Source organism: Biomphalaria glabrata, chromosome 16, assembly GCF_947242115.1.
Source record: "Biomphalaria glabrata chromosome 16, xgBioGlab47.1, whole genome shotgun sequence".
NCBI lineage: Eukaryota > Metazoa > Mollusca > Gastropoda > Planorbidae > Biomphalaria > Biomphalaria glabrata.
Window position 1 is genome coordinate 8,749,972 of NC_074726.1, and position 26,486 is coordinate 8,776,457.

General features: G+C 36.2%; 1 protein-coding gene across 1 annotated transcript in view; it reads left to right on the forward strand.

Moving 5' to 3' along the window:
- Positions 1-26,486, forward strand: part of LOC106079447 (allatotropins-like) — a 145,953-nt gene that overhangs the window by 44,096 nt on the left and 75,371 nt on the right. Inside the window, exon 2 of the mRNA XM_056013880.1 lies at positions 25,430-25,702. The gene's annotated coding sequence lies outside the window, so the exon portion shown is untranslated. The remainder of the gene's footprint in view (positions 1-25,429; positions 25,703-26,486) is intronic.

A 26,486-nucleotide genomic window follows, 5' to 3' on the forward strand; every position in this document is an offset into this window, starting at 1 on the left:
AGTTCGCACTGGCTAATCTAATTTCTCCACAAATTCAGTTGCTTGATTTACCCTTGGCAGTGCCAGAGAAGGAATACTTTTTAGTTTCTAACATAATAATAATAATAATAATGTTTATTGTCCGTAAGGACATTTGTCAACAATTTGTGCATTACACCAAACAAAACATTGTAACTATAAAAAAACAAAATGTACATTCACACCAGACTCACTCATAATTTACATGTGAAAAGTTAATATCAGATTGTTTCTATTTAATGAATTGATTGCCAGGGGAACAAAAGAGTGTTTGTGTCTGTTTGTTTCTATCGGTGTCTTGTATCTCTTTTGTGATGGTAAAATCACAAAATCCTGACCGAAGGGTGATTTTTTATTTCGAGGATCTTGTTAGCTTTTTTATGGATGTTTGTCTCAAACAGCTGCCCCAAATGGGGTAGCACAAGCTATAGCCCCACGTTTCGGGGTAACCTTCCAAAAAGTTTTCAGGGATATATTCAATCATTTTCAAGAAAAAGCACATGAAAAAAATGCCTGATGTTGATTACAACATGGTCATAGCCAAAGGGAGGCTGGTTTTCTGGTGGGTCCCATATTTCAAATATTTTAGGGCTTCATCAAGTTTATATCCGGCCTTGCACACAATGGTAAAAGTAATGAACAAATAGAAATGGTATTGTGGGTACTGATGGCGACAGTGTAGAGGCACGGACAGCGGCGCTGAGTGGGGCACTTATCCTATTTAGGGGGCGACCGTATGTCAAAAGTCAAATTTGAAGAGCTCTTTGGAAGATACTGGTTGTTTGTCCAAAATAGAGGGCAGGTAACATTATTGAAAGCGAGCGCGAGTGTTTAGTTGCTTTCTGTATAGCTAAGAAGTCGCAGAGCCATAAAGAAGAGTTGGAAATTGAACAAAGAGAAATATCGGAGTTGACATGAAGGCACAGTTTTCATTCATCTTTATTTTTACTTTCTTTTCAACACACGGTCTCCGCGTTTCTTTTGATTTGTTTTTAATTAAATTTAACATCATTTAATTCTTGATTCTAGAGGGGATGGTTATCAAATAAAAGTACAGGACTGGAGATATCCGAGATATACAATGACAGCGCTGACACATCAAAAACTACGTGACATTTCAGAATGACAACTGTGCGAAATTTCAAAAAGGATATTTGATATTCCCTGTCTGTTAGTGTATGAATGTAGGTTTTGGTTTGTGTACCTGAGAATTTGCTGTTTATGTTTGGTTTCAGAAACATTATTATGTATGCTTGTTAAGTAGGAAATATCGTTGATATTCAGATGTAACGTTTGATAGTTGCAAAAGGGGTAACAGCACCTGGCCTCGTATTCGAAGGGTGTGACCGCTCCTGACCTCGCTCTCAAATGGTGCCCACGCTTCATTCTTGTGTTTAAATAACTAGGATAATAAAGTTGGTTTTCCATGTGAAATACTAATAAGATGCTCCGTGATTCGTTCTTATCTAGACTTGTGTACTGTGTTCAATATCAAGTCTATTTTTGTTCTATATCCAAATTACTAATCCGCTAAAAATGTAGTCAATTGAAACAGATACAAATCCCCCCCCCCCAAAAAAAAAAGAATAATTATGCAAATATTAACTATTTAACATACAAACAGAGCGATTCATTTAAAGCCTCTGCCATCATCTATATATATATACCACGAGTTGTAGTTCAACCATTCCTGACACCAAGAAGTAAAGGAAAGATTACTCTTGTATTTCTGCAAATCGGACTAGAGTTACCACAAGTAACTTAAGCGGCCCAAAAAAAAAAGGGGGGGGGGGAGAATAAGTAATCTACTCTGTATTCACCCGTCACTAAATAGCAGGGCCGGACTTAACCATTGTGGGTCCCTATGCAAAACGGATTTCTCGGAGCGAAGTTTGGCTAGGGATACGGATAATAAGTGAAAATTAAGAGTTTGTATTAGAAAATAAATTCGTCTTTGCATTTTATTCATCCTTTACTACGTACAGAATTACTTTAGGAGCCTTTCGTTAAGCGAAGTCATACAATATATTATAAAAATTCTGTTTCTTACATTGATCACGCTCAATAGCAAGAATTACCAAATGTTTCAATTTATATTAGAGAATTGTTGACCTCAAGTAATTCTTCATTAGTTTTAGGCGCAAAAAGTTTTTTTTCACCAGAGTCCACAATAACGGGTATTGCATAATGCTTTTTTTTTTAATCGCGCCATATTGAATGACAACCCAAAATGACAATCTTTGTCTATATAGTTCAGGAGGTTTATATGAGTTTTCAAAAGATTTTAATAATTTCCGGAGATTTCAAGAACGTTTCCGTATATTTTGCAATTTCAGGAGATTTCCAGGAGCTCGATAACATTTTTAGTACAAAGTAGCAAAGACAAATATTTACGAGCCAACCCGCTGTCCTCCCGTTAATTATTGTCTTCTTCACTATATTTTATTGACAGAACAGATTACCGAAATAAGTAAGTGATAAGGTGAATAGTATGCTCAGAAATCTAACCCAATGTAAGAAGGGTACAACCTGTCATGAAACTATTATGCAATGATTAAAAAAAACCTCTCTCTACACGGTCACAGTGTGTCACATTAGGCGGCGAAAAAAAAAAGGGTAAGATGCAAAGAGAGATAACCCAACACTGGATGCATTTTTAATTATTCCGATAAGTCCAAGAATCGCCCCATACGTCTGTTCGAGGATCGTCCGGGCAACGACGACCAGGGTGACAATGGTGGGTGAAGATGCTTATCCTCTCCATAGAGCCGTGGCTTTACCTGGTAAATAAATTATTTAACAGTAACGGTTGTTTTTATTGTTATTTCATAAGATTGCAACAGGATTCCACCACGAAACTGGGGCATCCACCATGTTGTATTTTTTTGGCTTGACCCCTCTATGTAAAAACAAACAATGCATTAGTTATGACTGTAGTATAGAAGGCATTTTTTTTTGGGGGGGGGGGGAGGTGCATGTAGATAGAGATTAATATGTTTTACTTAATTTGTGCTAGAAAAACTATTCCCCACTTTAAACAAAAATTGGTTTGCTAAAATTCCTAATACACCATTGTGGTTCTCGTTGATGGAAATAGAATAATTTCTGCACGAAAGATTTCACAGAATGAATACAAAATAAGCTCCTTATTTATCACAAAGATCATATCAACTCTATCTGTCTGTCCGTTTGTCTGTCTGGTTCAAAACGTTTCTTATTTACGAATCAAATTAAAACTTTGCACAATCATTCATAGCCGATGATAACGTAGGAATAAATCAATCAGAAAATTAGCCAATAAGTTTGATGAATTCATTTTGCTTAATATAGACAGTAGCGCCCACTAGACTAAAGGGAGATAAGCCTTGTGTAGAAAATATAAAAACAATACACTATGCAACTTTCTGTTTTTATAAGTCAAGCCTCGTGTTTAAATTCAGACTCAAGCAACTTTTTCTTTTTGTAGTTTTTGTGTTTATTATTTTTGAAATGGCAGCACGGAAACCTTCTCATACATACACCTTCCACCCGACCTCACTGGTCACACCTTCCACCCGACCTCACTGGTCCACACCTTCCACCCGACCTCACTGGTTCACAAAAGTGCTTGGATCTCACTGAAAATACTATAAGCTAGAAAGTTGCGTTTAAACGAAAACAATTAATAAAAATATTTCCGATCGCAAAAATTTTTTTTTTTAGTGTAGATCTACAAAAAAAATTATTTCATGATTGATTCAAAATAATTATTGCAATTTCGTTCAATAAAAGCGTTCATTAAAAAAAGTATTTTTTTAAATATTACTTGTTCATTACAGATTGTATTACGTATTGATATAAAGCCCCTGTCTCTTTTATTTTCCTTCCTCTGGATCCAACAGGATGCATTGGGAGGGAAGGGGAGCTGCGCTTTGGGCAACAACTTTCCGATCATTCCTATGCTCTTCATCTAATCAATAGGAGATGAATCATTGCTGTTCCATGTCCGAAGACGGCCAACAGAAATTTATATACACATTAGAGAATAGGAAATATATGTACCAAAACTAAAATAAATAAATAGATAAAAAAAGAAACATTTTCGCGTGTTTGCCTAAATACTTGACCATTTTGAAACAATTTTCCGAGATATGCTAAGCGGAGAATTATTATGATAGAGCGCGGAAATCACTCTGACGAAGATTATATCTATTGAGTAAATAGACTTATATGTAAAGAGAGACAATTTGCATAGTGTTCTGAAAACCTCGCGAGATTTCGTCAACGGCATTTCTGTCTGCACGGCGAAATTCTGTGCCTTCTGCACGTCACTTCCGGAAATCAAGATTTTATCGTCTGCGTGTGCACGCATCTGGTTATAACCAATAATATATATATATATATATACAAAATATAACAACACTTTTGCCATTCAAAGCTCTTCGGGTAGTCTCCACTAATTTTATGTCCGATCAGACAAGATTGTTTGATGAATGATGTTAGAGGCTGGGGAGCAGGGCTGAGGATGGATGTTTTGTATGGTTGTTGTGTAAGTCGTGGTAATTGAGTTGTTATGACGCTGTTGTGTCTTTGACTTGACGACTTCCTTTTGGAATGACAGCAGACTTCCTCAACATGACAGCCGGCAATCCAAAAACTAAAACAAAACAAGAAAAATAAAAAAAAAATAACAAAAAAAAAAACAACAAAGAGACGGTTGGAAGAAGCAGAAATGGCGGGAAATGGGCGAGGAGTAAGGATACTCCCAGCGCAGACGATTTGGAACAGATCAATGGACGTCGGGGCGTGTGGTCTGGGTGTATATGATGATAGTTGGTCTTGCAATAGTTGGAAGCGTTATTTCTTAAGACTGTATAGGCAGGGACATTGCGGAGCCCCTCTAAGAGCGCATGGTCTGGGGCTGCATATTTCATAAACCCCATAGGGACTAGCGACAAATGTCTGTACTTTTAAAACAAATCAATTTAATGGTAGTTAAACGTGTCTGTTTTTATTTCAAGTATTTCTCATTATATTCCAATAACTGCGTGTGGGCAGTTTAGACCAATAGCTCGTTGCCACGTCGTTCAGACCTGTGACGTGGAAACGAGCTATTGGTCTAAATTTCCCACAGTTTGTGACGTTGCAGGTTAGTGTTCAGGCCTTCTATAGAGATAGGTCTCGGATAGACCCCAGGTTGAAATTACATTCAATAAGTGTTTCTAGGCTCTAAATTAAGTTTGTATTTATATGCTTTCATCTGTAGGAGCAGAATGACCAGGTCTAGTTTTTATGAAGAAATAGATTTCAATGGAATAGTCTCAAAGACTGTATGTTAACGTATTGGTATCAGTTCGTAACGATGTTTGATTTTTTATATTTTTTTTTTTTACTTAACTCTTACAATTTTAATGGGAGCAAGACACGAGGAAGAGAAGATAACTCCTTCCTACGCCTGCGGGCAAACAAGGGAAGCTACTCAATACAGTTTAGTGGTGGAAATTGGGATAGGTTTGAACACGGTGCTTAACATGACACATCACTGCCCGGTTGAATGGTGTGCGCCATGTCCGCCGTCATTGGTTGAGGTCCAGCTCGAGGATTGGGCCCGGACGTGGTAAACTTTTTTTTTTCGGAAGGTTCTCAGAAATTATAAGACATAGCGTAATAGGAGTCACATGAAAAGTATACAGAGCCTTGTTGGTTAATGTTGACATCCCTTGATACACTTATGGGGTGGCCTCTCGTCAGTTGCAGAGAAGAGCATAGCTTGCCCAGCAACGGTCGCAGCATTCAATAGTGTCAAAATAAAAATGGTCAGGGTTATAATTACCCACTTTTTTTTTTTAACTTTTATTTTTCTATATTAATTTTTCAAATTAATGTCTGATTAAAACCATTTAATCTTTGGTTAAAGAATAAGGAGGGGCACTTTTTCATGGCACAGTCCAAGGGGAGGGGGGATTTGAAGGTGGAACGATATTACATTTGTAATTCTAATATCTATTTAATTCACAATTACGTTATTGATCATATCGTATAGTAGAAACAATAGTGGTGCCAAAATACACGAAGGTGCATGTGTGTGTGTGTGTGTGTGTGTGTGTGTGTGTGTGTGTGTGAGTGTGTTAATTCATTTGCAGTCTAATATGTAAACGCACGGGCGCGAGGGCGTTTTTTTTTTTGCAGCGGCTCATAAAGGGGAGTCACACGTAGATAATCCTCTAATTTTGATTTCCCCCGTGTCCGGCATGTGGCCGGTCCCCCTTGACCACATGAGGAGTTTACTGTTTCGTTTTGGTTGAGGCGTTTGCCAGACAAGAGACAACGCTAATTAGTGTCTACATGAAATAACATTAGATTGTTCATTTTAATGATTGATACATGAGTGTTGCTTTGAAAAAATAAAACCCACCAAAAAATTTTGCTTTTGTCGTCTGCAGTGGAGCTCATTGGCTGATTCGGTCTCGCTTGTAAAACTAATGATGTGCTTTTTTTTGTTATGACACGGTTAGAAATTAATTATTTGTTTCGGAAATAGGGGGAAGTTTTGACTTAGTGACAATGACGTGACTAGTAAAACAAGGATCGGGTTTTAGAGTCAGATCGAAATGGAAGTGGACATTAACATACGGCCTTCATGTCATTGTAGAACTAAGTAGCCTTTTATGAACGTAGCTGACATTCAATGGTTCCCTTCATTCTTATTCATCTTATTCGATATTCAGTATCAGCGTCGACTAACTTCTATTGATTGTTCGGCCTTTCGCCGGTGTTAGTGGATTCTACATTTCTACATTGAGTATTACCTCCATTTGGTTTGTTTGCATTCGACACCGCGGAAGCGACTAACATCATTACAAGAGCGCCCCTCCCGACTGCACAGAAATCTCATTGTTTTAAATACATGTTTATTAAAATTCCACAAGATTTAATGTTTAAATTTTTTTTTATTAAAAATTTTTCTTGCTTGTAGCATGCTCAGTGTGCTATGGTTAAATCACATTTTGTCGACTAGTTAATGAGGGGGGGGGGAGGAAAGATGTAACTTGAAGCAGGTTTCATGCAACTTTTTCGTAAGTTATATTTTTTAAAAAGTTGCTACTATGTGAGTTCGAGCGCGAGTTCTCAAGCCTACAAGTTGAAGCGATATGTCGCTGAGCTATTGAAATACTTATATGATTACAAGGTTTTATTGTCTACAAAAATAGTCTATAATTTTAAATGTAAGGGAACGACCTAATTCCTTAGATATATTTTCCATATAACTAAAAATAACATATTTATAACAAAACGATTAACTTTAAAAAAAAATAATGTGTTGTCATCGACAATGAATTATTGTGCAAAGTTTTGACTTGATCTGAAAGTGACAGAAATAGCGTGGACAAAATTCCACTCAGACAGAAAGAGTTGCTACAAGCTTTGTAAAGATCTTCAAAGTCGTGTCAGACTGTTCTCAAAGGGAGACTACTTTCCTAATGCTGCAAGTAAGTATTGTTAACTTGTTGATGGTTCGAAGTAAACTAAAAGCCCAAGGGACGTTAGCAGAAGAGAGAAGTCAACGTCTGAAAGCAAAGGATGACGGTACAACTGATTCTTAGAATTGATAGTCAACAAACACGCGTTCTAATTTTTAAACCGCGCCAAAATAAGAGTACTTTAATATTAAGCATTTTGGGCAGTAGTCCAAGAACTGAAAACAAAGTCAATATGACATTTTTTATTTGTAAACAAAGCATCGGCAGACAGACCTGCCAGACTCACGAGCCTAATCTGCATACCTGGACCTGGCTCATTGTGTTGGCTCTGTCAGTGCTTTTATTCACTTGTCACTGTTGCACAAATGGAACATTTTTTAAAAATAATTATTCGCCATACATGCCAGGTTAAGTTGTCACATCTATTGGAGTCGCATGGTTAGTTCTACACAACTTTATATCAGATCTGTACTATACGGTGAGTATGCACCAATCACGTCAAGAAAAATATCACACTGGCGCATTGACTAAACAGACCGTGTCAATACTACGCATCCCAGCATCAAGATCAGCTTACTGAAAACATATAATGTGATTGAAATAATACCCCGGTACTTCTATGGAGCCACAATGTTACCACCTATGCTTGTTTATTCCAGATGAAAATATAGTGACAGTTTCTATGCGTAGCCTAGGTTTCATAGATTAGTTGTTTCCGACTCTGTAACCCTATTTTAAAATATGACTATTATAATATTACATAAGAGATAAATAAGAACAAATAATACTCGAAGTATAGAGGTACACTCTATCTATCTATATAAAACGGTTTAAATAATAAATACTTTAAGGGTGTTGAAATAAAGCAGTAGAAAGGAAAGACACTTTATTAAAAACTCTATTCAACATTAAAGGAAAGACACTCTATTCAACATTAAAGGAAAGACACTCTGTTCAACATTAAAGGAAAGACAATCTGTTCAACAATAAAGGAAAGACAATCTATTCAAAAATAAAGGAAAGACAATCTATTCAACCATAAAGGAAAGTCAATCTATTCAACAATAAAGGAAAGACAATCTATTCAACAATAAAGGAAATACAATCTATTCAACAATAAAGGAAAGACAATCTATTCAACAATAAAGGAAAGGCAATCTATTCAACAATAAAGGAAAGACAATCTATTCAACAATAAAGGAAAGACAATCTATTCAACAATAAAGGAAGACAATCTATTCAACATTAAAGGAAAGACAATCTATTCAACAATAAAGGAAAGACAACCTATTCAACAATGAAGGAAAGACAATCTATTCAACAATGAAGGAAAGACAATCTATTCAACATTAAAGGAAAGACAATCTATTCAACATTAAAGGAAAGACAATCTATTCAACATTAAAGGAAAGACAATCTATTCAACAATGAAGGAAAGACAATCTATTCAACAATAAAGGAAACACAATCTATTAAGTAATAAAGGACCGAACATAGTCCTGATGTTAGCTTGTTTCCTATTAGCGATTCGGCAAGATCTGAGTTGTTTAAGATTTGGACCTAGAAACATATATATTCTTCTACATACCTGCAAATTTACCGTACAAAAATGGGGAACAATTGCACACTAAACATTACCAGGAACATTGAAATCTTGTTATAGAAATGCAATAATAATAATAATCGATAAAAAAGAAAAAACCGCTACCATTATCGATATCGCCGTACCACTGTCTCATAATTTAAGAAAAACTGAGATAGAAAAACAAAGAAAATATGGGAACCTAGGCTTGGAGATTAAGCGTCGATGGAAATTGTCCAAAATAACAATATACCCCATTGTTATATCAACCGAGGGGATAATAACAACTGACCTCACAGACACCTTCAAGGCCCTCAACATTCCTAGGAACATCTTCGTTGCCTGTCAGAGGGCGGTACTGCTGCAGACCTGCCACATCACCAGAAAATTCCTCAGTGGAAACTGTTAAAGGGACTACGATGAATTTTGTTTCTCTTTAGCGAAACTCGACCCTGGCAGCGCCAGAGAATGACTACTCGTTCATTTCTAACATAATAATAATAATAATAAATAATAATAATAATAATAATAATAATAATCTTTATTGTCCGTATGGAAGTTTGTCTTATAATTTGTGCATTACACCAAGCAAGCAATATCTCTTAAACACATAGTGTGTCAGTTTCATTGGAGCTGGCGTTGACATCCATGGAAACTTAATCTTATCTTGCTAGAAACATGTGTACACAATAGGTCTCGATGAGTTGTTAGGGGGCCTAGGTCCTACAATATATCTATATCTATCTATATCTATCTATATATACATATATATCTATCGATGAGTAGATAGGTAAATGATATATATATATATATTATATAAATATATATATATATATATATATAAATATATATATATATATATATATATATATATATGAGAGAGACAGACAGTCAGACAGACAGACAGATCATCACCGCCCCATACAACGCTTTTTTTTTCTCAGTTAAAACTGATACTTGAACGAGGCGTTACACCAGATCAAACAAAAAATGTCACAAAACTAAAATGTCAATAAAATGTCACCAACGCAAATGTTAACTTAAAATAGGAAATTAAAAAAAAGTTCATACAGCAATACAAACACATATCTAGTTGTCATAGACACAAGAATACAGTTTTTTAAAAAGTTCCACACATATATTATTACAATGATATTCACATAAAGAAAATCTACCTACAAGGCCTTAAAAAAATATAGAGCACAAAAAAATAAGTTTCATTAAAACTGCATACACTGTACATGTTCATAATAGCTGATATATTTCAAAATGACAGGTCTGAAACGACATTTTAATGCAAGAATCAAAAAAGAAAAATATTTTTTAAAAGCCTTTTTTAAAGCGCTTATATTGAGAGAAATAGTATCAATAACAGCCTTTTAGTTAATTTTTAGTAGCTCTAGACTAACAATAATAAATGCGATTGTAAATATTTTCAGCGGTCCCCAAAAGAAGAATAGCCGCTATTAGTTCTGTGTGATTCGTCTGTTTGTTCGTCCGTTCGTCTTTCCCGTTTAGATTTGAAAAACTTGAAAAGATATTGAAAATCCGAAAGATCTTTCAAAATTCTGTCGCAAAGAGATTTTTCTCTTTTCTGAAAGTCGTAGCTATTGATAGTTTGTTGTTCGTTGTTTCTGATATTCTCGCTGACAATGATGAAATCTGACTTTTTTTATCTGCTGAGGGAATAAGTGCAACGCTGGGTAATAAGACTAAGCTGTGACCTACATCGTTTGCTATATGTAACGCAGATAAATCCAATGTTTACAAAGGGGTTGATTAAACTTTTCTTTCTTTTTTTTTCTTTTTTTTTTTTGGGGGGGGGGGGCGGATATTCCTCCACAATTGAAGATTATTACATACTAGCCCAAAGCAGCCGCAGGACAATGAAAGAGGTTAGGGTTTGAACCTAAGACTATTCTGACGACGCTAACAAACATTTTACTGTTAACTGTAAAAAGTGTATTATCTCTCAAGCAAAAGTCTCTTCATTTTTATAGTTAAGATATATATTCGCTTCATATGCTTTATTTTTATGCTACAATGTGCATCTATGTCTTTTCTAAATTGAATAAAACAAATACTTTTACTTAAGGCTATCCCTATATATTTTCAATGTTTTAGAATAAACTCACCCCGGATTCCAATATTATTTTCGGAGTACTTAATAAATAACTGTTTACTTTAAAACGACTTCCTAGTCAGAAGTCTTATCGTTTCTGCCCACACCTTTGAGATCTAATGATTCTGATTTAGTACCTGACATAGCTGTTAACTAATTGTTATTTTAGTATTATCTCTTTATTTATGTGTGTAGGATACAAATGAATGTAAATTAATATGAACGAAAAAAAAACAACAACTCGTCATCAATGAGTGTCATTAACCTTTTCTATGTCACATAATTCTGATTGATGTTAATTAAATATTTTTTTTAAATAGATGCGAACCATACATTAGAACAGTGTTTCTCAAACTTTTTCTTAAAAGGAACACTTCACACATTCTGAATAATTAGCAAGACACTCTGCTTATTTTTTCTTAGAGAGATTAATTCACTAGTTAATTATTTCAGTAGTTCGTGGTTACGCCAAAAACAGTTTTGGAAACACTGCATTAGAGTTAACTCATTTGCGCCTCCTGTCAGTTTAGGCAGCAAGCAATCGTCAACAGACTTTTTTCAATCTTAAAATACAAGTATAATATTAAAAAATATACTTAAAAAAAAAACAAAGCATATATTGAGTGAAATAGCATCAATTATTTTAAATAGATCATGTAAATAAAAAAGTTAAATACAAAAGTTAATTTAAAACAAGTTGTTCGCATCTCAGAAAATAGTGTACTATCCATTGAGCCATTTAAATGCTTATAAAAATAGAAGTTTTTTTGTGTGTAGTTATTTATTGTTAGTTTCAAATTTTTAGCGAATGGCATGTCTTAACTTCCTTTAGCGTAGCAAATGATCTAAATAAAAGAGATTAATTAATTACGACTTAAGATTAAGTAATTATTGTTTTTTTTATGGTTGATTTATATGTTGTCATTGACAAAAACCAATTACGTAAAGTTTCAACTTGATCCGAAAATTGGAAGTGGGAGAAATAACGCGTACAGAGTTTCATCCAGGCAGACATCTGCTAACTGGGTGCAGGTTACCATGATAGTTTTTAAATATGTAAGACTTGTAGTCTTGAATATATTTGAAATGGTCTTCTCATGCCAATACACTAACCAGTGTGCCATGAAATAGAAAGTTTTATAGCTATATAGTATTACTCTCAAACGTTTAATCGACAAAGTATAAAGGAAACTAATTCAACCTCTATGGCCTCATCAGACAAGTACATATACTTTCCCTTGTTCGATACTAACAAAATATTAATTACCAATAATTAATAAAATAATTGTTGTTTTCTTTTTAATTCTTGTTTTGTCTGGTAAAAGAAATAATTGTGTAAAATTTCAGCTTATTCCGATATTGGGTGTGGGTGAAATAATGTGTATACACTTTTGACAAACAGAAAGACAGACAGACAGAGTTTATATGAGCTTTGTATGAAGATATGCCAACAGCTTACAGTAGAGAGCCAAGTACCTTTGTACCTCAATCAGGAGTTGTCTTCTCCTAAATGTTCAATACATTTGGGCGGGTGTGTCAACTTCTCGCGAACTCTCGCACGTCTGCCCCACCAATTATAGGCTAATATCAATTTTAGTTGTAAGCCAGTTTCGTTCTCGCCCACGCATGACGTCACTTCCTTCGTACGACGTCACGACACCAACGACGATTAAAAAAAAAATATGCAACGGTAGTTTATTGATTGCTTCTTCTTTTCATGAGCAGCAGACAAAAGTAATCGAAGCGGGCTTATAATGTGTTTTAACGGGTCGCAGTCTCATTTAATTTGAAAGTTATAATTAGTTTTCATATCTGACATTCACATCTACAAAATAGAAAAACAAAAAGTGGGGTAAACCATTGTGTTGGTCTCTTGCAGTGGTAACGACTATAGTTCATCTCGTACCTCATTACTTTCATGTGACTGTGGAGTCAAATTTCGAGGAGACACTCCTGTCCACATATCTCGCAGGTTAAGTTGGCTTTCGCTTTGGTGGTACGAATGCAACAAATGAAGAAAAACTATTCGGAGAACTGCCTAATCTTATCTTATCTTATTTTATAAATTACAGACATTACTTCAAAAAAGAAGATGATTACGTCCTACGCGTCATGCATCTAGTAATGCATGATAACCAATGACTTACATTCTGCCAAGTCATTGGTTTACCTGGCTGGCTCAGGCAACCAATTACATGCTATAATAGCACTAGGGAAGAAGGAGCATCTGAAAGCCACTAAACGGTTCATCTCAGATATAGGATCACTGATCTGAACCCTCCAATTTAAACAAAAAAAATCTGAAAACTCTGAGGAAGATAGGCAATACAAGTTAGTTACAAGTTAGTGTGACTCGTAATGTATGACTGCAACAAACTTACTAGGGCCATCTGCGGCCAACGTCGCTCTCTTTTATCTGAAGCTAATGCCAAACGCGTGTATAATGAAACCAGATTTTAGATTCAGCTTCTCTAAAGAATGCATTGGACGCATAGCAGCAATGAGGCGGGAGACGCTCTTGCATGAGAGGTCGCGCTGGCAGTAACGAACCTCCAAGAACTAAGCTGGGTAATAAAAGTTTGGGTACAAATCCAAGCAATCATTATTGAGAAGTGTTACTAATCCAGGACCCGTGGCAGCATATTCGTTGTAAGGATCGCGGGGATCCATGTTGGAGGCAAGGGAGAACATAACAGTCTATTGTGCAGGATGGAACACTGTCCTTTTGAGGATATTTTTTTCTAGGTTCCGTCCGAACTACAACTACTAATGCCGTTACCGTGGAGAGAGCGTGGAGACGTTGTCACCTAGCTTGGTGTCACCAACTCCGAGACTTAAAGGGGGGACGTGTTTGGACAGTCACTAGATCTGTATGGGGACTACGAGGTATTACATTTCAAAGCACTTCAGGAGGAGTTCTTGCATTACACCTAAATAGAGTTCATCTCAGGCCAAGGGCAGTTTAGAGTTGATAAGACAACGGCGATAACATAATAATTGTAATCTCCTGTTTCACTTTAACCTTATGTTATCTTATATGATACAGACGTTACTTAAAAAAAGAAGATGATTACGTCCTACGCGTCATGCATATTAACCAATGACTTAAACTCCGCCAAGTCACTGGTTTTCCTGGCTAGCTCAGGCAACCCATTTCATGCTCTAATAGCGCTAAGGAAGAAGAAGTCTTTGTACAAATTTGTCCTATGCTGCCTATGACTTTGAGTTGTTGACTTGTTCTACATACTTGTATTATAAGAAGCTTACACAATACGTCCACAATAGTCCACATACTCTTGTTCTTTAAACAGAATAGATACATAAATAATTCTTCATGCCTTGTAGCTTTGTTTAGACAATTTTGTCGCTTAACTCCCTCTTACGCTCAAAGATGCTAAACAAAGAGGGATTTTGTACCGCTGCCTCTGAGGGTATTCAGAACAATAGCCGGGTCACGTTCCATAAAACAATGGAGAAAGATCTCAGCAATTTGAGTGGAGGTTGACTTCACGATACGCCGCGATTCCGCCTCCATTGTCGTCTGCCGAGAGCCCCTTCCGGTAACCAGGAATGTGAATCTATCCAGCTGAATAGTTACTCCCCCCTTCACTCCAATATACCTTGTTATGTTAGTTAATTTTTCTTTGTCCGTTTTTTTTTAAATTACTAAATATTTAAACAGGTTTAACTCTTTCTCTCCTAACTGACGATTCCAGCGTTGATTCCATCAGAATGTGGTAAATCATTACGGAGAGAAAGAGTTAAAGCGATTTTAAATGGAAGAAAAACTGGGATAGTTTCGAAATCAAAAGAAAAAAAACTATACCACAGAGAGTACAAGACTTTGTTTATACTGGATCTAGAGGGTCAATGCTTTTGAAAATGTAATAATTGTAAGTCTTAGGTATTACTGACGAAGCTTCCATAATGGATCACTCGTGCACATCGTAGAAGAACAATATTTTTGCTATATGAATCACTTGGAACAAGTCAGAGATAAATAGATCAATTTTAAAAATCTTAAATTTTACTTTGTTATGTTTGTCTTGTCGTACTTAAATATCTAGAAGGGGAACAGTCAAGGAAATCACTTTTAAGTAAAAGTAATTATATGACTTGAAATTTCTTTTTCAATTCCTTCTATTAGCTGACACATTCTTGTGGGAAAAGTTGGGTGTGAGGAATTTATGAAGTTCCCGAAACTAGGAGGGAAGTAGAAAAGCTCAAAACGCAAATATCTTGGGTTCAAATTCCATACTGGCAATTTTTTAATATTTTTTTTATTTAGATATATGTCGGCATTCTTTCCGATCTAATTTTATTTAAACCTAACAATGTTTGTTACTTGTTTAGAGACCACAAACAAACAATAGAAAAAGTTTATATTTCAAAAGTTGCAGAAAATCTGCTGGGATTGGCTCGAAATCAAAATGTTATGGAGTGTGTGTGTGTGTGTGTGTGTGTGTTTCTATGGTGACTAGGGAGGATGTTAGCGATTGGTTGTGAATGATGCAACATTGATGGCATTGTCGTCACTTGGTCTTAGAATGAGAAACGACTCCAGAACGTGAGACTGAAAGGCTGTGTTATTGTATTGAGTTAGATTTTTTAAAGAAATATCATTACTAAAGTTTACTACATTTGTTTGATTTCATATTAACTTGATTTTGTCTATATTATATAAAAAAAGTTATATTTAGAATTGTTCACAAGGAAGTTATTCAAGTTATTTGAAGCTTTATTACACCTACAACGGTTTAGTTGTCTACCAGCGGTCTGATGCTAAAAGTCAGGGACCCACTACGGGTAGTCGTTAATAAAAACATCGGACAGAAAGTAGAATCTACAGCTATAGTGAAATTTGAAAGGGAAAGTCTTTTTCAAGCCCTAGTCAAAGGCAAATGTTGGAATAACCTTTAGGGCCCTGGCGGCAATTGTTGGCTAGAAGGGGACTCAACCAAAGGCAATGATGGCAAATGTGTTAAAAAAGGAATGCGTAATAAAAATGGAAGATTTAAGTAGAATTCATAAAATAAGTCTTTGAAAAGTTTGTGGAAACCTAAAAATCTGAGATTTTTTTTTCTCTTTAGTATTTATTTCACATCAGTAAAACAAAACACACACACACAAAAAAGGAAAATGTTAAGGGAAGGGATCCAACTTATTCAACCACACCTTAGAGGTGATTGTCACCCTTGACGAAGAGGGTGATGTCATAATACGAATGACTTCCCCCCTCCCACCCCAAACGACTGCTCCCAATTGTTATGTCAGGGCTATGATTGGCACAAGGCTGATCGATACCATGGTGACGATGGACCGAGGAGAAAAACAAATTTGTGTTTTGTTTTTCGTGTCAGTTGGGGGGGGGGGGGGGGGGAGGGTGAAAAAGGGTGGCGCAGACAGGTGATGACTAGTTTTGGTAGTGGGGAGGGGCAGAGAATGTGCATCGTCGATGACGAACTTAAAGGTCGGAGATGAAAGAGATGACAGCATTGATGAAATTAGAGTCTTCGCCCCTGGGTGCTTTCAAGTTAACTGACAATAAAAACAGAGCATCATAGACGAACTTCAAAAAAAAAAATAAAAAAAATTGGTTTGACAACTGATGACGGACCGCAGCTTCCGCTTGATTTGACCTCTTGATTTGATTATTGATTTGATTTTTTTACCCTCGTTCAATAAACTTTTTTTTAAAGGGTTTAATGTGCAAAGCATAAAATTCAGAACACGCATTTTATGACAAAGGAAAAAAAAACAACAGCAATATGTCCACTGCTCGTGCGAGCAATTTGTTGTGTAATATCCGGAAATCATTATTAGTTGGGTGAGGGTTTTTATGGGTTGTCGTGAGTGCTGTGAGGGACGGTGTATTGGTTCGGAGTGTGTATATATGTGTGTGTGTGATTTAAGTTTGGGGCAAAAAAAAATCATAAAAATTTCAAAAATTACCCTTCTTTTATAATTGTCAATGTAATTTGTAGGAATTTTTCTAAACGAAGATATTGTACTGTTTTCATTGTTTGAATTTTAATTTTTATTCAAAATTGAAATTTTATTTAGCTTATGTCAACTCACTTCTATCTTTGTGTCAGTCTGTCTAGCCAAACGTTTGTACATCTCGGATCAACCTGCTATTTTGCACAATTATTTATTTTACCTGACAACAAACGGAATGTGACGTTTTGGCGCCGCCGTTTTGGCGCGAGCCGTTTTGGCACCGGGGACGTTTTGGCGCGAGATATAATTTGACGATAATTTAAGAAGCAAATAGCGTTTATAACGTATTTATAGCGAATATTTTTTTTTTTATAAATATAAATGTTTTTGCTTATTTCATGAATATAGGCCTATAATAAGTCTGATTCCTGAATGGTAATGACATGCTATCCTCTCCCCTTTATTTATATGTGAGTTCTGCTAATCGCACTGGATGACATTTTTTCGATTTCTTTCCATAAGACAATTTTGTATTTGACATTTCATTTAACAAAAACCATGTAAACATCTAAAGCTTTATGACACTGAATGACGACAATAACTCCACACATAGTAAAGATCAAGACACGGAATGTGGTCAGTACAAACTCTGACGTGAATCCACCATTGTAAACAAACACTAGGGGCGACAATAGATAGAAACAAATTCACGACACTAAGATACTTTGAAAAGATATATTTTGAGAAATTGGGTAGGGGTGATTTGGATGACACATCTCGCATTGACGCAGGTAGAGTTAAACAAATGAAGACAAGACCAGTACTGAGCACTGGACGTTGGCGTCATGCCTCTAATACAATAAACGTACATAATGTATTTCGCGACAAAACGTCCCTTGCGCCAAAACGGCGGCGCCGAAACGACATTCGCACCAAAACGACATTCGCGCCAAAACGGCGTCGCCAAAACGTCCTGCTTCGACAACAAAAGAATCAATTAAAAAAATAATAATTAGTTAATTAAATATTGGTAATACATTTCTTTGTATGGTATCTCAAACAAGGGAAAGAAATAATACTTGACTGCAGTTGTGGTATAAGCTGAATTAGTCCCCTTTATAAGATAGATAAGATAGATAAGATAACTTTATTGATCCAAGCAGGTGGAAATTCATTTTGACTACAATTGACAACCTCAGCGTAACTACTGTACAATAACAATATAGATGTACGAAATACATAGACACACGAAAAAAAAACACACATTCACACACATAACCAGCGCTTATAAATAGACTTCTATGTACTCAATGATGACAGAATGTTAATTTTTAATGTTGGTCATCCAGGGTCTATTATTACTGAATGTTTTTAATTTTCTTCTTTGATATAATTATGTTTTCACAAAACTGGATATACGAATTAACAGTTGTGTTAAGCTCATCTGTCTGGGCAGTTGTTTACAAACATGTCCCAATCTGCTTCAGACAAATTTGTAACTGTAAAACAGCATCATCAGACCGTGACTGGATGGACTATACTTCGGGTTTTGTTGTTTTTAAAACCGGTTTGTACGTGGGTGTAAGATGGATCATTGTGTGGTCCAACTCTCCGAGGGGAAATGACGATCGAGATGTGTAAGCCATTTTTATGTTGCTATAACACATGCCCAATGTTTTATCGTGCCTTGTGGGACAAGTAAGACTATAAGTTGTCCTTTGAGGCTTATTACATATTTAATTACATGACTGATCCAAGCTAATTGATACACTTCCATGTAAGCTTTTAAAAAAAATATTTTTGTGTATTTTGCGTGTTATTATCGTAATTCGCAGACAACTTTATAAAATAATACGATACCATGTAAAAAATGTATCACGACAGTATTTTTTGTGTAAGTAAGGTTCTCCTTTCAGACCTTGCAATCTATGGGACAAATGATGGCCATTTGTTTCTGTGGCCCACGATTAACGCGTTTGTCAAGCATGAAAGTAGAGCTATATAAAAGCTTTAATTATTATTATTATTAAAAGCGCCAGGCATTCTATAGTTCCTGCATTTCTCACTTTACCGGTCACACCCACACTGATTTCTCTGAAAATACTTCTATCATCTTTTAAGTTCGACTTTGAATAATGGACCTCATTCACCAATCGTAAACAAACAACATTTAGCACGTGTCGCTCTATCTCTTCTATATAATTTACGATCTCATGTTTAATTCATGATGGTTGTCACGTGACAGTTTTTTTCCGTTGTTTTATCAATAAGATCACGTGACTAAATGTTGTTTGTTTACGATTGGTGAATGAGGTCCATTGAGCTTCCAAATATGACTGTTGAAGCCTAATGTTGGTCTGCTTACCATTGAGAATTTCACGATAAACTAAACAATGTGAAGGACACGGAACGGAATTTCAATGTAGCCATCTCTCTTCTCATCTCTGAGGCCTGTGGTCCCTTCTGGGGCTTAGGCCACTAACCAGCTTCCTCCAAGCATCTCGGTTCTGGGCGAGTCTCTCCAACTGTTCCTACGTCAATGTTGCCAGCTACTTCTCTAAATTGAACTTCAGTGTTGCCAGCTAGTTACCAAATATAGAGCTGCAAACGGAAGAGCTTGAAAAAAAATTTATTCTTGTCATAAGTGCACAAACATTTTCATATTCCTTTTGGACAGACATAGCTTTCCAATACTTCCTTTATGCTTTACACCGGATACACCAAACAAAAAAAATGTAGCTATTTATAGTTTTTTTTTTCCACCAGAGATGCAAATCTCTAGAAATAATAAACTACAAAATAGCAGAACAAAGTACGACTCTAAGTTTAGTCATTCAATGTTAACTATGGAGGAAAAAAAATCAAACTATTTTTTAAAAGATTTTTTTTTTTTTGCCATATAGAATTGATTATTGACTTTCATCTTGACGGCTGGTTTAAAATGTAGGACCGGAGTTTCAGACAAGGCTTAAAAAAGAATGATGGCATTGTTTGAATGTTAAATGGCGAGATCATATGGAAAAAAAAAACTTTTTTTGTTTTGTAATGGTCTCAAAGCAATCAATCAAAAAAAAAAAAAAATCCACTGGAGATAGAGAACAGTAAAACCATCGAGATACTTAGACAAACAGAGTTTATGTCTGTGCGTGCATGCGCGCGTGTGTTTTTTTTTTTTAAAAGGTTGAAAAATAGGTTCAGAAGAGCGACCAACCTGAAAATTTTGCAGTGCACTGTTACAATTCAGATTGATTGTTAACCCATTCGCTTCTACACTATTTTGACATGTGCTCAATAAGATTTTAAATACTTGATGCGGCTTGCATAAAATGTGCTTCAAATATACTAAAAATATGCTAAACATCTCTTTTTGTTTTGTTTTAAAGAATGAAGAGGTCTTTTGTTTTAAATAACATTTGGCAGTGCACTTTTGTAGTCAAGATTGATGTTTAACTCATTCGCTTCTTCAACGTTTTGACACGTGTTTAATACTTTTAAACAAACAAAAATGATGTGACTCTTTCATTCTTTATCTTTTCCTTTTCTCTCTCTCTCACTCTCTTTTCATTTCTCCATTACTCTCTTCATCTGACTCTCTCTTCCCCCCTTTTTATTTTTTTCCTCAATTACTCTTTCACTTATTTTCTTCTCTCTCTCTCTCTCTTTCCCTCTCTCTCTTTCTCTCTCTCTCTCTCTTTCTCTTTCCTTCTCTCTCTTTCTCTCTCTCTCTTTCTTCCTCTCTCTCTCTCTTTCTCTCGCTCTCTCTCTCTTTTTCTCTCTTCTCTCACTTATTTTCTTCACTCTCTCTCTCTCTCTTTCCCTCTCTCTCTTTCTCTCTCTCTCTCTCTTTCCCTCTCTCTCTTTCTCTCTTTCCTTCTCTCTCTTTCTCTCTCTCTCTTTCTTTCTCTCTCTCTTTCTCTCGCTCTCTCTCTTTCTCTCTCTCTCTCTCTTTCCCTCTCCCTCTTTCTCTCTCTCTCTTTCTTTCTCTCTCTTTCTCTCTCTCTTGTTTTCTCCTCTTTTTCTCCTACAACCTTTCCCACCCCTCTCTTGCTCTCCTTCTATCCTCTCGCCCCCCCCCCCCCGCCCCTCATCTCTCCTCTGCTCACGAATGAAACGTTTAGTCAACATCCATTACCTGGTCACTAGCCTGCGATACCACTGGGACAAAGACCATTTCTTTAATCTCCCCCCCCCTCATTCCTCCCTGCCCCCCTACCTCCGAGACATATTACTTCTTCTTGACTTCTGTCCAATCTCTCTTGACTAGCAGAACACTTTCAAAAGAAACAATCAGTATGCACATTCATTCACATTCATTTGTGTGTCTTTGTTTTATGTCAAGCTCATCAAGACAGGACACGTATGTCTAGAATGATAGCATTAGTTTTAAAATGCGCCTAGAGCTATATTGCTATTCTTCCAGCTTTTTTTCTAGTATTTTGTATTTTTTAAAACATGGTCAATGACCAGATGAATAATATCCTTTATTTAGTATTTATATGGAAAAGAAAACTACTCAAAATGAAATTTCATGAATTAATTGTCACATAGTTCAAACAAGAAAAATCGTGATAATTTTTTAAAATCTATATTTAACATAGGTCAACCTATAAAAACAAATTTTGACATTTATTGTAACACATTCTTCTTCTTCTTCTCGCCAGCTTTTTGCTGCTGTGCTGTCAGCTCTTTTGCAGACTGTGCCAAGGAAAAATAATGTGCAGTTTTCTTCAGTTGTTCAGCATTACCGTACAGGGTGTTGGTTAGGTTGGGCTGGAGTGGTAGTAGGGTCTGCCTAAGGTGGATTAGGAAAGGGCATTCAAAAAGGATATGGTTTACGGTTTCATAAGGATGGGCGCAGTGTCTACAAAGGGGGAGTTGTGTGGGATTTATTTTACTGAGATGGTAATTTAACAGAGGTGTGTGTCCTGTCCTTAGTTGGAAGATTGTAGATTGTTCTTTGCGGGGGAGGAATACTGTAACACATCATTTGTTGGTAACAGCAGTCAGGGCCGGATTTAAGGCGGGGCAAGAGAAGCCATGCATCATGGGCCTCCACAAAAAAAAGGGGGGCGAACATTAGAGAAAGTAAATTCATATTTCGACACGTCATCAACTTTACGTTGTTTTTTTAATATTTCAAACTTACAGTTGGCAACACTTGGAGCGTGCTCCTAATATACACAAGCAGGTCTGGATTTACATCAGTGCGTAAACCCCAAAAATATACATTTTTTTTTTTAGAATAAATTATGCTTATTATAAATTAAAATCAAGAATAAAAAAGCTTGTAATAAACGTAGTTGTATCAATTAATTTGGATCAGTCATGGAATCAAAATTTGAAATAGTTCTACTCTAACAATACTAAACCTGTTGGATGATACATATTTGAGCAATTGTTTGTATTTAGCGCAACGGATGCTTTTCTTGCTTCTAATATATGGCATGCTTATTGATATTACGTACTGCAATTATTAAGTAGAAAAAGTGTAGAGGCCCCCATAAAAAATCCTGCCAGCGGGCCTACACTTTCATAAATCCGGCCCTGACAGCGGCAAGCAATAAACTACATTTTATTCATCTTTCTAGTATCTACCCTTCCTATGCACAAATCCTCAAGGTGTCCTCCCAATACGGGCACGCACTATCTCTCAACTCGTATATTTGAATTTCAAGACTTGAAGCTCTTGACAAGTTCTTTGATTCGACTGGATGCAGGCAGCTTAACGCGCTCCAGAACTTATGCTAAACTTAAGCCGTGGAGATTAAAAGTTAACACTAAATAAAACAACGAATTTTTTTTTATATGTTCAGTCTTAACTTGAGCTGCGAAGGATTTACAATGATAAATGAAACCGTGTTTGATATGAAATCGGGTGTTTCTCTAAGCGGGAGGGGAAAGGGGGGGGGGGGGCTCTGTGGTAGGGCGAATGTATTTTTGGAAGCTGTTTCTGATCTTATTTGGGCACACATACACACATTCGTACACAAACACTCATAAACATAAAACTAGACTGTGTTTTATGAGAATTATTTTGAAATTTGAGACATAAATTTTAGCTGCATAAAATTAATCTTCATCTCAGTGCTTGTGCTTCGATGACTAGTTCTTTTTTATTTCTGGATAACAAAATGTCAGAACTAACATCGTTGGAACTCTCCAGTCTTTTTTTTTGTTTTTGAGCATCTAATGTTTCATTGAAACATTGTGACCTTTCCATTGGGTAAAGGAGAGTGCACATTTAGTCATTAGAAATGCAAGCACTAGTTAAAGGGGAATAACCTGCTTAACCTGGGTCATTTAGGGTTAGAAAATAAAAAATAGCAAAATATAAAAAAATACTTGAAAAAAAAAAATTAAACAAAAAGCTTATATAAGAAAAAGAGTCATACAATAGGACATCGCTGTGCCACTGTCTCATAATATAAGAATAACTTAAATGAAAAACAAAGAAAATATGGGAACCTAGGCTAATTAAGCGTTTATGGTCATTGTGTAAAATAACAATATACTCCATTGATATATCAACCCAAAATAATGACAACTGACCTCGTGGATACCATCAGGACCCTTAACATTCCCAAGAAGATTCTCGTTGCCTGTCAGAGGGCGCTATTGCTACAGACCTGCCACATCACCAGAACATTCCTCAGAGGACACTGATAAAGAGACTACAATGAATAGTGTTTCTCTTTAACGAAACTCGACCCTGGCAGCGCAAGACAATGAATACTCGTTCTACTCTAACATAATTATAGTAATAATAATTATAAGAATAATTTAGTCTGTGATAACATTACAAACATAAACACCAGAGTTAAAATGACAAGCTAATCTAAACAAAAATTAAACAGGTAGGCCTTGATGTTTTTCTTGAATGTAGTGTAGCGTGTTGTCTGTCTGAGACCAATGGGGAGTGAGTTCCGAACTGAACTGAAAAAGGCCGCAGACTGTAACTTTAGAGGGAGAAACGTGGCATCTCTCTCTATACTGCTAGATTTATCTCCCTTTTCTATATAGAAAAATGCTTAATTAACTAATTGGTTAATGTTTTGATTGATTGGTGTCTTGTCATCGACAATGAATAATTGTGTGAAGTTTGAGCTTGATCCGAGAATGGGAAATAGGAGAAAACACATATTCAAACTTTTTACAAGACAGACAGACAACAGAGTGAGTTAATATAAGCTTTGTATAAAAGAAAGAACGCGCTTCCGTATCGAGGGTCCCGGATTCGAATCCTTGGGAAAACTGAAATTTCTATTACGCGATCTTTGGGCGCCTGTGAGTGCACCTAACTCTAATGGGTACCTGATATTAGTTGGGGAAAAGTATAGGTGGTTTGTGGTTTGTGGTTTTACTGGCCCCTTCCAACCAATAGCAAGAATCTTGAAGACGTCTGTTAAATCAGTTGTCATAAACTGAGACCAATCGTTTTAGAAGGCCTGAACACTAACCTGTAACGTCACAACACGAGGGCAGTTTAGACCAATAGCTTTTTCACATATCGTACAGACCTGTGTCGTGGCACAGAGCTATTGGTCTAATCTGCCCACATGATGTGACGTTGCATGACGCCCTCCATAACGAATGGTCTACCACGGTGATGCCCAAAATACGGCCCGCGGGCCAGACGAGGTTCACTCCGGACCGCCGAGAAGTCGGCACAAGCGTAGAAACACCCCCCCCCCCTTCCAAAGAAAAACTACGCTAAGGCCCTCACATTTTCTCTGATGGATTGTTCAATGACCTTTAAAATTTGTGCGTTTATGAAATGGACTCTGAATGTAGAATCTAAGAATCTAACAGGAATCTAACAGGAAGGGTGTACTCATTTTACTTTTTTTTTTGTGTGGATATTAAGCCAACATATTTTATTTATAAAACGAATCTGACGAATTTCTTGGTTTGAGTCGCGAATAAAAGATTGTTAAATTTTTTAAAGCCAAGATGGTGGGGGTTGATGAGGATATTTTCAAATAGCGACAAGACAATGAGTCGGTTGTAAAGCTGGCTACAATGCTGTTCATAGATCTATTTGAAGTAGAGAAATGAAGTCATTTTCTGACAACTTTAAATATATCATTAATTAGTGTATTAGATCCCCGGATTTGTAATAAAATAATTTCAGGTCAATGTCAATTCTTTTTTTGTACCTTTTCGTTCATGTGGCCCGTGATATGAGTGTCGGAAATTAAAATGGCCCGCAAGTCGATTATGGTTGGGTATTACTGGTCTACCACAAGCCCTTTGACTTATATCAAATATCATTGTTATTGTTATAGTTATTCTTCTTTACATTTTCAGAACTTCGAGAACTTGAGTTTCTTCTGAGGCAAAAGTGAAGAGAGGAAAGACCTGCCCCCCTAACTAACTTGCCCCATAGTAACTCGGTGAATGAATGCCCTGGCCCACGTGTTTCTGATAATAGCAAGTGACTCTCGGTGATACTGTGAGACAGGTGTCGCTCTACACAAGAGAGCCGTTGTCACACTATTGGAACTGTGGTTATCAGACAAAAGGGGCTGTACTCTACATAAAAAGGAACACTTAAGCTACCGTGTTGTTTTATCCTTAAAGGTAAGTAGTTTAGAGCTGATATTAAGCTATATTTATTTGTAACCATCCATACTTATCTGTCTTTTTGCCGCTGAACACGCGTATCGACCTATCAGCTAATAATCAATCCTGTGATAAATCTTTTAATTACTTATTGTGATTTACACATTCTTGTTGGCCTCCTTCAGTCGTATAACGACTATGAATAATCTGAAACACCTTTTCATGTGACTATGGAGCCCTATTCTGGAGAGACACTCCCGTCCACTTCTATCGCAGGTTAAGGTGGCTTTCGCTTTGGTGGTAGAGGAGCTGACCATTTTTCGTATGGCGCGCTTTTCTTCCAGAGCTGAGGCCCATGTTTTTCTACTGTCCAGAAAACGGGTAAAAACGTCTGACATTTCACAGGTTTTCAAAGTAAAAAAAAATGTAAAACAAAATTAGACACTTTTGTAAACTTTGAAATGAGCTCCCTGTACATAATTTTCTATGCTGAGATTCCAATATAAAAAGAAACTACTTGTTTACACTTCTCTTGAGACCTTGACGGACCTTGACGCATACAGAACGTGACATTAAGGAAGGACTTTAAATTAAAAAGTTTGTTTTCTATTTAAATGACTCTAAACCAATATAATTTCTTTAGCAAGAGAATTATAACTTATTGCCATAAGGTCAAAATGATGAACCTACCGCATTTCACTTTCGTGTGTGTTCAGGCTTGGTTTCATTGATTGCTGTCCTCATGATCATACTTTGTAATATTAAGAAATAATTATTGGTTTGAACAAATTACAATTACTGT